This window comes from Mytilus galloprovincialis, chromosome 10 (genome assembly GCF_965363235.1).
Source record: "Mytilus galloprovincialis chromosome 10, xbMytGall1.hap1.1, whole genome shotgun sequence".
In the NCBI taxonomy this organism is placed as follows: Eukaryota; Metazoa; Mollusca; class Bivalvia; order Mytilida; family Mytilidae; genus Mytilus; species Mytilus galloprovincialis.
This window is the reverse complement of record NC_134847.1, coordinates 6,291,811-6,305,773: the sequence shown is the minus strand read 5'-3', so window position 1 is coordinate 6,305,773 and position 13,963 is coordinate 6,291,811. Positions and strand designations below refer to the sequence as shown.

At 33.2% G+C, this 13,963-nt stretch overlaps 1 protein-coding gene across 1 annotated transcript in view; it reads right to left on the bottom strand.

Moving 5' to 3' along the window:
• Positions 1-2,413, bottom strand: part of LOC143049734 (uncharacterized) — a 31,521-nt gene extending 29,108 nt beyond the window's left edge. Inside the window, exon 1 of the mRNA XM_076223427.1 lies at positions 2,274-2,413. The gene's annotated coding sequence lies outside the window, so the exon portion shown is untranslated. The remainder of the gene's footprint in view (positions 1-2,273) is intronic.
• Positions 2,414-13,963: the final 11,550 nt, after the last annotated feature.

Sequence of the window (13,963 nt, the reverse complement as noted above, 5' to 3'; positions counted from 1 at the left end):
GCCGAACATTATTGCTGTTTACAGTTTATCTCTATCTATAATAATATTCAAGATAATAACCAAAAACAGCAAAATTTCCTCAAAATTACCAATTCAGGGACAGAAACCCAACAATGGGTTGACTGATTCATCTGAAAATTTCAGGGCAGATAGATCTTGACCTGATAAACATTTTTACCCAATGTCAGATTTCCTCTAAATGCTTTGGTTTTTGAGTTATAAGCCAAAAACTGCATTTTACCCCTATGTTCTATTTTTAGCCGTGGCGGCCATCTTGGTTGGTTGACCGGGTCACGCCACACATTTTTTAAACTAGATACCCCAATGATGATTGTGGCCAACTTTGGTTCAATTTGGTCTAGCAGTTTCAGAGGAGAAGATTTTTGTAAAAGTTAACGACGACGGACGACGACGACGACGACGACGACGGACGACGAACGACGACGGACGCCAAGTGATGAGAAAAGCTCACTTGGCCCTTTGGGCCAGGTGAGCTAAAAATGCTGATAACAGTTATCACAGTTGGTTGAAAACAGTTTAAATTTATCTCAGATAACAGTAAAAAATTCAACACCTTGAAAAAGCCCAAAACAGCCGGTTAACATAAAACACAAAAAGGCATAGCCTACCCCATCCCCAACCCACCCCCCATACCCAACTATATCAGTCCTATTCAGGACCGATAACTCTGTCGATAAATATTGTCGGGTATACAATGTTGATGAAATCAGAGTAATTGTGTTGAAATGTGTACAATAACATTTTTTTTTTAAACAAGTTTAACTTTATATCGATGTATTGAATGCCTGGATTTTGCCTAAAATATTTAATACTTCTTCTGGGTTGACACGGGGAAGAGAAGATATTTATTTGTACAATTTTGAAAACTTTTGTATATCACAAAATTTAAACTCTGGTAATACATGTATACACATGATGTTTAATGTCACCTGGTTGCTTTTGGTTTGCACGTCTACTTGACAATATATTGTTATGTAACATTACATCCAAAGTCAGAGTTCACCTGTTCGGTTCGTCAAGTGATGGGATTTTGAAGGTATAGAATATTTATCTATAATAATTGTTGAGATTTTTTTTTCTCTCTTGGGACGTAAATAGTTTTTTTGTTCTAAAAGGAATGTATATGAATATCTTTCTAAAGAAAGATAAATTATCCAGAAAACAGGAAAAACACCTTTAAAAAAAAAGAAGAGAAAAAAATTGTAATAAATTTTATTGTTAACTATTTTCTGGTAACAGTATATCCTGTCAAAATAAAATGTTCTCGTGTCATATAACCTCCTTGGTCACACTTAAAATAATATTTTTTATCAAGAAATTTTGAAATCAATCATATCGATATTACACCAAAGAAATCACAGAAACATCAGAGATTCTACATGAAAAATTAAATGTAGAATTTAAAGTCTTCTATACAAATCCTTGATTTGATGCAACATTTCCATATACATCATCCGCCATTTTGAAAAATCCCGAAATATTCACTTTTTTAAATAGATTTTTGACAGAAATTGCCCAGAAATTAAACTGTTTTAACTAGTATTTTTCGCTAGATACATGTTTGAATATACTGAATCGATTTGCAAAGTTTTATTTTTATTAACGGAATTTCCTTAATTGTTGTACAAGAAGACATGGGTATCGGACATTTAGCATTGAGTCAACGGAGAAATAACGCGAAAAGTGCATGTTTTTACGATTCTCAATTGACAGACTTTAATCAAAAATTAAACTGTTAGGACCAACATTGTTATATAGAAATATGTTTGAATATCAAGGATTGATTTGCAAAAGTTAAAAAACGGGTCAGGTTAAGGAGAAAATTAAGCTTTATTGAAACACCTATGCAATATAATACAAAATGGCGGCTAGCAAACGTTACAAAAGTCACATGATGTCTGACTTAGTTGGATATGACCCCCTATCTTCACTTGGCAACAATATAAAAATGGCCGACTAAATAGTTTGGACAATTTTTGTCCAAAAAATTATAATGACTTCAAAGGCTTTTATACTTTTTGGCTATGACGCCTTACATCGCTGTCATAATTATTCTTTCGCTGTAAGGCGTCAAAGCAAAAAATTATAATACATATAATTGGCCAACAAGACGTCATAGTTATTTAAACTAGGATAATTTCAGAATACGTGAAGATATATACTTTGTAAAATCGAAAGTAGATTTCGTTTTTGTGTAAATGAATCTTACTGCAGTTTCAAACTTGCTTATACGATACCACACTTATATCTACCTCAGAATATATTTTCTCTTTCTGTGTACAAGTTTTAAAGCTGAATATACGCCTTTGAGAAGTATTTACTATACATAAACTGTGTCTGGATAAACAATCGATGTCCTCTGGGAACAGTGTATTTATCATGTTTATCTACTATATTTCCTGGTGTCATGTAGTTACTTTTTGATGACTCGATATCGGCCTATAACAAACTCGGACTATAACATGTACACTCTCGGACTACATGTATCCAAACTCTCGGACTATCAAAACGCGGCACTATACAAACTCGATCTTCTGGTTAAATTTGCTAAAAGTTACGAAAAGTTGCATCTGAATAAATTGAAAATAGTTGCCTTATTTACACCACAAAATCTACTGAGCATGCTGAGTACGGACAAAATGATGCATAAAGGAAAGTTTTAAGGCTGGCCGGAACCTAATATATAAAAGTTATATTCAACTTACGTTTCAGAAAATAAAAAAACTTACTGGGAATTTTATGTGCATTTTTTTTTCAGTCTACAGAAGATAGCATAATAATAAACTAACACATGAGTTTCATTTGATATTGTCCACTCACAGGAACTCGGTTAATTTTTGTTTATCAATGGGTTTTTTCGGAAAAAGAAATCGTAGTTTCTGCTATTTGTATAACATTATTAACGTTTTCAACGTTGGCATCAATATTTCTTTATTATCTAGCAATTTGCAGTTTTCATAAGGATAGTCGACCTTCCCATGGATAGAAACAAGTGCCTGTGATATAAGAACTTTTGTAATTTGTCGTGGTATTTTTGTTGTAAAGGCGTTTTGCGGATAGATTTGACATAACCAAAAGTTCTGTTCACAATTTTGTTACCCGTGTCTTTTATTTATGGAAAGTAGGACTAACGGACCCGTACTCCACTAATTCGCATTTTCTAATAATCAGCTTGGAAATTTTACTAGTAAATTAATCGAACTTTCAATTGATTATGGAGATAGCAAAGCAATATATCAAAGTCCATTCAGAATCCCATTCAGTGAAAGGGGTGCGATAGATACTAGTAATAAAATTAAAGTTTTATGTGATCAAGGTAGTATTCGAAAGTGCAATAGTCCGTTTTCTGTTCCGATCATGTTGGTTCCCAAACGTGGTGGATCGTTAGGACTTTGCATCGATAATCGTCGAATAAATGAAGATACGAAAATGGACGTACATTGTATATCCGATTCCAAGAATTTACGAAATGCTAGATGCTCTAAACAAATCAAAATACTAAACCGTTCTGGATATGTGCCAAGAATATCATCAGGTACCTGTTAATGAATCTGATAAAAAGAAAACAGCCTGTTCATATTGTGTTGGTCTTTTTTTATTATTTTTTATTTTTTTTATTTTTTTTTATCTTTATTATGATCACACTTCTTAAATACATATCACAGTTTGAAATACACATATAAATGAAAACATTCATATTAATTATTGTATTGTCATAATAACATTCGAAATTTTACATAACAATATTGCGTGAAATATTTTTCACTAACATGACTGTCAGATTAAAAACTTGGGTATATATACTTGGATCGTATTCTTCTTTTTTTAAGTTTTTTTCTCTCTTTTATATTAAACAATAAAATAACAACATTTAAAACAATTCAATTCAAGAAAAAAAAACCTAAATGTTTACATACGCAACCATGTTATACATAAAAACGGTTGGTTTCCAGACCAGAATTTTGATTCATCACAAAAATTATTTAATATATTTTTCGCGTATAAACATATATTGTTGTCCTTCTGAACTGTTTATTCATCGAAACACCTGCGTATATTTCCATCCTTGGAATATGACGAACGTAACAATCAATATCACAAGTGTCCCATTTTCTTACGTCGTTAAATCTAATTACGCAATGCATTGCGCTTTCAAAGTCCGATTTCTCGGTGTCTAAATTTACATGTCTAATTTCTCGTTTCGCTATACTACACATAACTACGGTGTCTCTGTTTTTCACTTTTCCTATTATGCAACTTCCGTCTGATCGTCTATCAAAAACAATTTTGAGATAATGACTGTCTGTACTAAGATTGTTCCCAGTAATTATCAATTTCGGATCGACAGTTTTTATTTCGTCTTTTTCTTTATTTTCAACTTCGGTGTATACATTCTTTTTATTTCTCGAACCGTTACACATTATCCTTTCCGTTATTTCATTGTCCTTATTTGTTCTGTCCAGCGATACACTATACGGTTGAACAATTTTCATTTCAACCGTTTGAACAACTTTCATTACAGGTGTAATGTACATCTGTTCGGGGGCTTCTTATGGGAAATCTATCTGACCATCGTGTTTTAATTCATCTCCCGAATCCATTATAACTTCTGAGTGAATTATCATGATTATCGCTATTAACATTAATTATCTTATCAACGTCGTTGTTTGTATTTTCTGCTCTTTGCTTCCATGTTTTCATCCTTTTATTGTCTCTCTCTCTATTTGATCTTGACTTATGTTTTACTCCTCTTCTGACGTGTATTAAATCACCCCTTGTCAAAACCCATGAAATTCGCATTTTGTCACCTTAGTAATGTGAATTCCATGTCAGTTGCTCATATTCATCAATAATACTATTAATTAATGCTACTAAAGGCTTCGGCAATCTTTCCATTATTATTTCCCTGATAGGTACCTCAATGTATCACAAGAAGTAGTAAAACTCACAAAAAAGCAATTTAACGCAAAATAATTCTCAAAAATGTCACTAATTTAACTTACATTACTGTTACAATGGTTATATTTACTAAATCCGGCTGGTAATATTCAAATGCTATAGAAATAATAACACAATAACAGTAGCAAAAATTTTACGTCTATAACAATGTGAGGTGCACTCGACCCCTAGATGATCTAAACAAATCAAAATACTAAACCGTTTCAGATATGGGCCAAGAATATCATCAGGTACCTGTTAAAATGAATCAGATAAAAAGAAAACAGCCTGATCATATTGTGTTGGTCTTTTTTATTTTTTCATATTTTGTTGGTCAATTCGAATTCAACGTCATGCCTTTTTGATTATGTAATACTGCTCCAACGTTTTAACGCCTTATGGAATACACTATTTTCTAGATTATTGTGGAGTTCTTGCCCTGTGTATATCGACGATGTTATAATCTTCTCTGAGACCTTTGAAGTGTCAGCGTATATTTGTTCCGCCTAACAGAAGTGCCACTGAAAACTTTGTTATACACAATGTCATAATATCTATTCCTGTTGGAACAAATATTCTATACTATTTATTCCGTTAGAAACATATACTGTAATATTTATTCCTGTGCAAATAATATTCCAGAATACTTTTTCCTTTTGGAACTTATATTATGAAGGAACTTCTATTCCGTGACAGAAGAACACATGAAAAGACTAGAAAATGTCTTTGAAAGATTTCAAGAATCTGGATTATAACTCAAGAAAACGAAGTGCTTCTTTTCAAAACGGGAAGTCACTTTCTTATGTCAGTGTCTAATGAACATGGTATTTCACCTGTTTAAGAAAAAAATAGTGCAATCAAAAACTTTCCGAAGCCAAACAATGTCAGTGAACTCAGAAGTTTTGTAAAATTGATATGATATTATAGGAAATGCATTCCTGACTTTGCATGTAAAGTAGACAGTTTTCATAAACTTTTACGAAAAGGAACGAAATTCATTTGCGACGAAAATTGTGATAGAACCTTTGACATGTTCAAGCAGGCCTTGACACAATATCCCATATTTCACTATCCAGATTTTAACTTGTATTTCCTATTAATGAGAGATGCTTGTGATACAAGACTTGGAATAGCCTGGGCTCAATAGGGACTAGAAATTGTGAAATGGCGATCGGTTATGCAAATAGAACATTAAAACCGAACGAACTTAATTATGCTGTGATAGTAAAAGAAGCTCTAGCTTTCATATGGGATGTGAAATATTTGAAATGGCTCATGAACATTAAAGACCCAGCTCTACAAGGAATATGATCTTCAAATTGAACATAGCGTCGGTCGAAAGCATCAAAACGCAGATTCACTATAAAGAACGCATCCTATTGCGCCATTAAAAGACAATATAATTGAAGACATGGAAGATATTATTCCCAAAATTTCTATCAATAGACTATGTGAAATGTAGAGAAAAGATTCGAATTTGTTTGCACTGAACTACTTGGACAAAGGGGAACTGCCGGACCAGTCATCAAAAGCCCGAGAAACTGTAGTCTTTTCGGATAATTATGAATTAGACAATAGTGGTATTTTATATCACTTATTCACACCGACATCCAGAAAATGACGACAATGTTAAGGAAGACAATTAGCAATATCGAGACATTTAATTAACGATATTCTGTATGCCTGTCATGATGATGCCACAGCGGAACATCTATCTCTAAATAAAATGTACACTACGATTCAAGATCAGTTTTATTCGAAAGGAATGTATTCTGATGTCAAATTTTGGTGCAAATCTTCGGAAACACTGACTTAAAGCGCCATTAAATCCATGACCTGCAGTTTCAGGAAGGTTCGACCGTGTTGTCGTCATGGGGCGCCGAGAAAGTTACTTTCAGACAACGGAAAAAACTTTCGATCAAACCTTGTGAAAGAAATTTGAAAATTAATAAACACTTCGTTACAAGACAGCATACAAGAGACTCCGTTTGTCTTGATACATGGCCGTGATCCAATACAATACAATACAAAGTTTTTTATTGTCAATTATGACGCCCAATAATTTGAGCAGTACAATTAAGTTCAATTTCATACAAGTAATTACATATTGATTACATTGATTATTTAACAATTAAACAAAATCAAGTTTTTTTTCAGCAGAATAATTTCTACAGGAATAATACTAGTATGTATAGTTTTACAATATAATATAGATGGACAAACTACTGGTGACTTAACTGTAAATTTCTCTCTTTGAATAATGTACATAATAATAAACATGTTTTTTTAATTGTAACATTATCTTCAGATGACATTAACCATGTATTAATATTAATCCAGTATGACCAGTTGAAGCAGCGATGAGTCCGCCTACTTTAACCTATACCTTGAGTGACGATTATAAAACAGAAATGGTGAGGACGGACTACAAGAGGCAACGTATACCTTGAGTGACGATTATAAAACAGAAATGGTGAGACCAGACTACAAGAGGCACTTGCAACGAAAGCAGAAAGAACAATATGACTTAAAATCTGATGCAATAAACCATACTATTGGTGATAAGATGTGGATTTATAATCCGAGTACAAAGCCAGGACTATCAACAAAACTGTTACACAATTGGCGTGGACCATATGTAATAATTGATAAACTTTCAGATGTGAACTAAAAGATACAGATGTGTGATACAAAAAAATCTGAACAAAGTGTATACGTAAATGGAATCAAACAATGTGTTGATCCATATGATGGGCCTATTAGATATGAATAATGCATTGTTCCGAACATTGATCCAATTGAAAATAGTGACAATGAAATGGTGAAAAATTTAGATACTATGGGATCGCGAAATGATTCTAAGAGACTAGAAAATCATTACTTAGAACAGTATGAGAATGGTGAGACTCCGTGGCTAAAAGAGGATGCTATAAAGAATTTTGCAATTATAAATAATTGTTACATTTCAGACTAGAGATGTGAAAATTAGTTTTTAAAGCCAGTGCCTCATAATATCACCATGACACATTTTTAGTTTAATATATATATATGCCTGTCATGATGATGCCACAGCGGAACATCTATCTCTAAATAAAATGTACACTACGATTCAAGATCAGTTTTATTCGAAAGGAATGTATTCTGATGTCAAATTTTGGTGCAAATCTTCGGAAACACTGACTTAAAGCGCCATTAAATCCATGACCTGCAGTTTCAGGAAGGTTCGACCGTGTTGTCGTCATGGGGCGCCGAGAAAGTTACTTTCAGACAACGGAAAAAACTTTCGATCAAACCTTGTGAAAGAAATTTGAAAATTAATAAACACTTCGTTACAAGACAGCATACAAGAGACTCCGTTTGTCTTGATACATGGCCGTGATCCAATACAATACAATACAAAGTTTTTTATTGTCAATTATGACGCCCAATAATTTGAGCAGTACAATTAAGTTCAATTTCATACAAGTAATTACATATTGATTACATTGATTATTTAACAATTAAACAAAATCAAGTTTTTTTTCAGCAGAATAATTTCTACAGGAATAATACTAGTATGTATAGTTTTACAATATAATATAGATGGACAAACTACTGGTGACTTAACTGTAAATTTCTCTCTTTGAATAATGTAAATAATAATAACCTATACCTTGAGTGACGATTATAAAACAGAAATGGTGAGGACGGACTACAAGAGGCAACGTATACCTTGAGTGACGATTATAAAACAGAAATGGTGAGACCAGACTACAAGAGGCACTTGCAACGAAAGCAGAAAGAACAATATGACTTAAAATCTGATGCAATAAACCATACTATTGGTGATAAGATATGGATTTATAATCCGAGTATAAAGCCAGGACTATCAACAAAACTGTTACACAATTGGCGTGGACCATATGTAATAATTGATAAACTTTCAGATGTGAACTAAAAGATACAGATGTGTGATACAAAAAAATCTGAACAAAGTGTATACGTAAATGGAATCAAACAATTTGTTGATCCATATGATGGGCCTATTAGATATGAATAATGCATTGTTCCGAACATTGATCCAATTGAAAATAGTGACAATGAAATGGTGAAAAATTTAGATACTATGCGATCGCGAAATGATTCTAAGAGACTAGAAAATCATTACTTAGAACAGTATGAGAATGGTGAGACTCCGTGGCTAAAGAGGATGCTATAAAGAATTTTGCAATTATAAATAATTGTTACATTTCAGACAAGAGATGTGAAAATTAGTTTTTAAAGCCAGTGCCTCATAATATCACCATGACACATTTTTAGTTTAATATATATATATGCTTGTCTTTTTATAGGTGATGATCACGGCCACACAGAACTTGCATATTAAGCTGTGGCGTGTCATGCTTTTTGTATCTTACAATTTGCGTTATTTGAGTTTCCCTTGAGGAATTCTATTGTTTTGTAAGCTTTCTGACTGTATGTTTATAAGAGCGCCCCACATTGAATCGGATCATATGGAAACAAACAGATATTTAGCTATTGAAACATGTTCTAAGTATACAGGGCTGTCAAGTATCCAAGAAACAAATGCGCGAGATTTCGCAAAAAAATGTAAGAGGAAAAAACAATAGATCACAGGGATATGCCGCCAAATAAGCAAGACAATGCGTGAGTTTCCGACGTTACTGCCGTGAGACTTGCCTGACAGCACTATCTATCAGAGGATCGATTATGTATTGTGTAGTGTTTTTTTTTCTGTTTGGTGATTGACAGAATTGAAAACTTGTCGGGATAGAATTGCAACTTTAATTCTTCCTATGTTGCTAGCTCGTCTTCTTGTAGCCGTTGCTTTTTGATGAGAAATGCCTGAGTTATGCAATGCTGTCATCTCTATAAAAAAAAACTTGGCAATGTGAAATGTTTCTTTCTGGTAATAGCCTCCATCAACAAACTGAAGATTCTGCTACATGTATATTTGTTTCTGACAAGTTCCGATGCAGGAGAAGATATCCAAGTAATTAAACAATATTTGTGCTGTGAAATCATGGAAATAGACAATAATAATGCATTGACTTTACATATCAACGTTATAAGGATGAGGCTTAGACATGGGGAAATGCGAGGCTCTGCAGAGCTTTTTCCCTGTTTCGGGCCGAATTCTTATTTCGTTGATATGTCAAGTCAATGCACTATTATTGTCTTTATGCTGCAATCTAAAAAACACATTTTCAATTGTTGTTTAATGTGTTAATGAATGTTTTTTATTTGATTTAAATATTGCGAAAATCCCCCTTTAAAATGACCTCATATTGTGCAGGCGGAGAAATATGCAACCAAATGAAATGTACATTACCCGTTGAAACCCGCAATCGATGACAAACGAATTCGTTTGAGTATGGACTAAAATATCAACAATAAGCATAGAACATAATGATTTATAGGTTGCAAACAAAAATACTAACAAGTGAAATATGTTTTTCTAAAGTTTTTAAAAGAAACAAGTTTCAGTCGTTCCATGCATCGTTGTATACATTGGAAACCAGAACAGGTTGAAGAGGACGTATGAATAATTAAATATAGTTTTGGCAACTTCGATTTAAGACATTAATGAGGAAAAGTGATATCGGGTCTGTGTCTGTATATGACATAGAAATATACAGTCAACGCATTTTGACTGCTCAAATAGAACAAGTGCAGTATAAAGTTATATATACAGTGATCTTTGAATCTAAACTTTAAAAACAAGCTGAAAACAGAAGAAGCCTTCAAGGCTCTAGAGGTTTGACACTAGGGCCTTGAAGGCACCTATAGTGTCTTTGCCTGTAGAATGTCTGGTGGTAAGATGTTCCAGTCCCTGATAGTCTGTGGTAAGTATGACGTCTTGTGTACATCAATACGTGAGTGTGGTACATTTTGTACTTGGTTGGTTTGCCTTAGAATGTATATTTCTCCCTTTTCGTACTGGTGTTGCTACTATATTGCTCTTTTTTTATATATAGAACATCACTAGTCTGGTTCCCTTACTTCGTTGGTTTAAGGATTTCCATTGTAGGTTATCTATCCTTTTGTGACACTAGCAGTTGGTTTATACTTATTTGTCACATATCTCCGCAAAAATCGGAGTGTTTTATTTACTTTTTTCGTTATCTACTGTATGTGTTGGTCCCATTTCAGGTTGTTTTGAATGATGAGACCTAAGTATTTGGCTGCCTGTACTTCTTCCAAATTGTGACCATAGAGATGATATATGATGTTTAAATTTGTGCTTTCTTGTTTGTTACCCTCAAGATGTTGCATTTGTCGGGTTGGAATTCCATGTACCATGCATAGTTCGTTTGGTTTTCCATTGAAAAGGTGTGACGGTATCTACACATGTACACCACAGTTCCATATCGACCCTCTGATTGGTTTATCAGAAGATCGAAAATGGTCATGTGGTGTTTGTTAGATACCTCACACTTTTATTCAGAAACTAGTACAATGTTACACATTGTCTTTCCTTTAATATTTTTAACTCTGAAACTATAGTGTTGTGTATTGTCTCATTTATCATGGCCGTTTACCCAATATTCTTTCTTCTTTTTAAATAAATGCAACAATGAATTTTGATAACTGTCATCATTTAAAAAAAATTAAAATGAAAGCCACAAATATAAATCCTCCGATCCTCGAGAATTACACACTTATAGTCAGTTATTTCACTTTTAAAAAAATACCCCGTATCCTTTCTTTTTCATATAATAGTTATAACAATTAATGAATTGAAATAACTGTACTATTTTATGTGCACCATAATTGTTCCCATTTTGCTATTTTATTCCGTAACAAACAAGAAAACACCAATTAAAACATAATATCATCTCCATGGTCACAATTTGGAAAAATGTTGTCCGGCATATCATTGATGAAGAAAAGGAAGATGTTTGGTTCCAGTACTGATCCCTGCGTTACTCCGGACTCTACATTTATCATGTCAGATTTCTTTTCTATGTCAACACGAAAGTCTTTTATTCAAGCACGTGTCTTAAGTGATTTCCTTTGATTCAATTAAAAGTTGCGGACCCAGGGGGTCCGGGGGTTGGAAACCCCTCTTATCTTTGAACGATAAATGCATTTCGGAATGGGGACATATAGTTGGATCCCCTCCCTTTTATCCTGGGTTGGGAACCTTTCCTTTTTGAAAATGGCTGGATTCACCACTGTATAACTTGATAAAGTTTATGGATTAAGTTAACTCTTTCAATCAGTAATCATAGTGTTTATAATAAATAATCCAATGTATGCACTAATTTGTTATAACATAAGCAACACGACGGGTGCCACATGTGGAGCAGGATCTGCTTATCCCGGCTTCTCGGCGAGCACCTGAGATCAACCCTAGTTTTCGATGGGGTTCGTGTTGCTTATTCTTAAATAGTTTTATATGTTGTGTCTGTTTGTCTTCTTTTATTTTTAGCCAGGTGTTGTCAGTTTGTTTTCAATTTATGAGTTTAACTGGCCCTCTGGTATCTTTTGTCCCTCTTTTATGTACTAATGTAGAATAAAATTAAGTTTTTTTTCTCGAATTGTAACCCAATCCATATCATCATTTACACTCATACTTAATATCATAAACTAAAAAGGACTTACCAAGGATGTATACTATACAAATCCTTTGACTAAGGCAGCAACCATTTGATTTTCGGGGGGGGGGGGGCTATGGGTGTGACAAATTTTTTTCTTTCAATTTTAGCATTACATATAGTGGCAGCTGAGGGTGAAACAACAATTTTTTTTTCTCAGAATCAAAAACAAATTATTTTTTTCTCCAAAAACTGGAAACAAACTTTTTTTTCCAAAAAAAAACATAGCCCCCCCCCAGAAAATCAAATGGTTGCTGCCTATAGTGCCTAACAAGATTTTGTGAGGTAGACGAAATTGACTTTAAAACGATCGTATTGACTTTTGATGTCCAAAAATAGGCAGATCGGACATATTTTGACTTCATATACCTACTACTTAAGTTTGGGAGTTATTGTAATTATCATATTCTAATGAGACTGAATAATACTTTTTTTTGTTATGATAAATAATAACTTTACCTGCCGTAGCTGTGCGTAAAATGTATTTCGGCATTTCTCTTAAGAAAATGACTTGTTTAATGGAACAAAACGTCTTATTTGTAAACTTTCTCTTTTATCTCCACAATAGGCTTTTAAAAAATAATCTATCAACTGTGTAGTCGGAAAATTTTGTGAAAATAGAAGAAGTGGCAATTCTTACCTTTCATACCTTAACTTTCATTGATAAAACATAATATTGACTCGTCCATGGCCAGTGTCCAGTTTGAAGGTCATTTTAGTTACCGTACACATGCATGCACGTTCTTATTATCAATAGTCATGTATGAAAAGCATAAACAAGTTTGAAGGTAAACTAATTACAAGTTAATCCAATCAAATTGCGTACGAATTAATAACAATGACCAGTCCACATCATAAAAAATAATAGGGGTAAAGTGGGTAGGGAGAAAATGTCAGATATTTTAAGTTCATTATTTTGCAATAACGAATAAAAATTTGTAAACCAAAAGATTTGCTATAATTTCATAAACATGTCGTTCTGTATTGGTATAGTTTTTGGATCTTTTATTTGCGTATTTAAGGCTGTAGAAAGTTTGGGCTTCAAAAGTCAACATAATTATTGACTTTATACAGAAAATTCGCCTTTTTAAAACATTGAATGTTTCAAAAATAATACGCGACAACAAAGTAAAATCATTTTTTAAAACACTGCAAAAATAATCATACAGATTGATGCAGTGGTATTGTCATAAATTGCGTTGGAGTGAACAGTGGTACAGCAAACGTCGAATTCCCTCACACAATGTTATCACACACTATAACGTAAATTAATTTGAATTACTATTTTCCAAATTCATGCCTGTACGTCGCCCTTCCTTATTCGTATAAAATATTAATGTGGTTATCAACTTTATCACAGCAGGTGCGCAGTTATTCTGTAAACATGTTCAATCCTGCGCATA